Consider the following 3,110-nt stretch of genomic DNA (forward strand, 5'->3'; position numbering starts at 1 on the left):
TCTATGTTTATGAGAGATATTAGTCTATAGTTTTCTTTTCTTGTAATGTCCTTGTCTGGTTTGGGTATTAGGGTAATTCTGCCTCATAGAATGAGTTATAAGGATTCCTTCTGCTTCAGTTCTGTGAAAGATAGTGTATTAGTCTGTTTCTGTTGCTTATAACAGCAATACAAGGAACTGGGTTATTTATAAGAAAACAAAATTTATTGTTGACAGTTTTGGAGTCTGGGAAGCCCAAAGTCCAAACTCAGAAGAAAACATCTGGTGAGGGTCTTCCTTGGAGGTGGCTTCAACAACACAAGGTATCACATTGCAAAAACAGTGGAGCCAAGAGAGAGAACTTCTCATTGCTCTTCTTTTAAAGCCCTTAGAACCACACTCATGACCACCATTAAACTATCAACTTAATCACCTCTTAAAGACCCCAGTTTTCAATTTCCACAATAGGATTTCCCACCCTACTAATGCTGTCACAATGGGGAACTAAGTTTTGGGGGTACATCAATCCACAGCAGATAGTATAGACAATTGGTATATTTTATTCCTTTAATATTTGGTACGATTCACCAGAAAACCCATCTGGGCCTGGTACTTTCTGTTTTAAAAGGTTATTAATAATTGATTCAATTTCTTTAGTAGATATAGGCCTGTTCATACTGTCTGTTTATTCTGTGTGAGTTTTGACAGATTGTGTCTTTCAAGGAATTAGTCCGTTTCATTGAGATTATCAAATTTGTTGTCATAGAGTTATTTATAGTATTCCTGTATTATTTTTTTTAATGTCCATGGGCTCTGTAGTAATGTCCCCTCTTTCATTTCTGATATTAGTAATTTGTGTCCTTTCTATTTTTTTCTTAGTTAACCCATCTAGAGTTTTATCAATTTTATTGATCTTTTTAAAGAACCAGCTTTTTAGTTTTATTTTCTCTATTGATTTCCTGATTTTTATTTTATTGATTTATGCTCTAATTCTTATTATTTCTTTTCAAGCCAAACTTTTAATGCCTATTTTCTTTTCTCTTGTTTCAAAGTTGAATAATTTTTTAAATTTTAAGACATTATAGTTGGCAAAGAAATAAAAGATAAGGCCACTTACTCTTTTGAAACATAAAGATTAGATGAATAAAATTTAAAATATATTTTTGGTGTGTATGCTCATAGAGCATTGGATTTGTATGTGTCCTTTATACCTATGGGATAAAACACACAGAAGTTGAAGTTCATTCATTCTCTGTTAAATTAATAGCAGTAGTTTAACTGAGATCTGCTTGGTATGAAAGAATAATGGGTACAAAGCTATTCTATCAACCCTAAATGAATCATTGTGCAGTATATGCATGTATTGAAACAACACACTGTACCACCCAAATATGTACAAATAAATGTTTTTTAAAAATAATACTAAAACCATGAACAATGTATTTTAAATTGTACTCCTTGTGAAAACACTTTGGGAAAAGAACATTGAACTGGATTTTTTAAGACTTTCAGCTGTAGCACCAGGCATCCCACCTGTCATACCAGGCACCCAGGCTGCAGGTGGGGCCCCTGCTGCTGCCCACTCGGCTGCATTGATACAAGAAGTGTCACAAACAGAGCCATCAGAAAGAATAACAAAGAAAAAGAAATGCTGCCCAGGGTCACCCATTGAGCCTGAAGAATTCCAGTATACTGCAGTACAGCTATCATAGTCATGTGACACTTGCTGGGGTACCAACAAGTCTACCCACAGTCACCACCCTAAGCTGAAGAGCAACAGAGCATACAGGCACTTCTCCCAGGAGCATGAGAGCTCACCCACATCCTCAACAACTCAACACAATGTCATTAACTTCAGCAAGGAACCACTAAGTGCCTCAGAGCCTAGGCCATGAAGGTACTCACATGCAACTCTGACATTGAATATGGCTGAAGGAACCACATGGAGACTATACCACTGCATCTACCCAGAACCAATAATAAACACCCTATTCAATCGTCGATATAAAACACAACTACACCAAGCAGTTACCAGAAGTGCCACAGGCTCCCAAGCCAGGATGCAGAGGTGATTGATGTTCTCAACCATGCTCATCCAATGTCTGTATCCAGCCCAGTGACAACCACTAGGCTGCCACCAGAAGCACCCTGGGCTCCCAATCCAGGGTGGTAGGGGGCCAAGAGCCTCAGCCACACATCCCCTGAGGTCTGCATCCGGCCCAGTGACAACTAAGCCACTGCCAGAAACACCCTAGGCTCCCCAGCTGGAATGAAGGGGGTGACACAGGCCTTGACTGCACCCCCTCCCTCCTTTTTCTTCCTGCAACCCTATCCACATTTCCTTTCCCCTCTCCCTTTCTCCCCAACTGCTCTGCAAGATATTAGAATGTAAAATAATAATAATAATAAATATACTAAAAAATAAAACACAACTACAAGAGGGAGTCTTTCCTCTCGAAAGCCATTCCAAAGAAATAGAGAAAATAACTGCTCTACCAGATGACCAGACACCAATTTAGGGATACTAGAAATACAAAAGGAGGAGGAATACCACATGTCCTCACTTATAAGTGTGAACTAAAAACAAAAACAAACAAATAAGTAATAAAAGAAAGATACAACAGTGACAATGATACATTGAACTGTCAAAAGAAGAGAACAGAACTGAGGTTATCAGAGGCTGGAAAAGGAGAGGGGGAGGGAGGAAAGGGAAGAATTGGTAAAGGGCCATAAAATAAAATTACATTGTATAATGTTAAATATATTAACTATCCTGATTTGAACATCACATATTGAACACAGGTACTGATATTCAATATATCCACAGATATGTACAATCGACTATGTTCCAATAAAAAATAAATTAATTTTTAAAAGGACTGTGGAGAAAAAGAAAAGAATGTAGCAGAACTCCTGGAACTGAAAGATTCATTCAATGATATAAAACACATAACCGAGAACTTAAACAGCAGGCTAGAGCAAGCAGAAGAATGAATTTCTGATCTTGAAGGCAGTCTTTTCAAAATAACCCAGGCAAATAAAAAAAGAATCAAAAAAATGAAGAAAATCTAAGAGAGCTAGCAGACAACCTTAAGCACACAAACATCTGAATCATGAGTTTTACAGAAAGG

This window comes from Galeopterus variegatus, unplaced genomic scaffold (assembly GCF_000696425.1).
Source record: "Galeopterus variegatus unplaced genomic scaffold, G_variegatus-3.0.2 Scaffold7926, whole genome shotgun sequence".
Classification (NCBI taxonomy): Eukaryota; Metazoa; Chordata; class Mammalia; order Dermoptera; family Cynocephalidae; genus Galeopterus; species Galeopterus variegatus.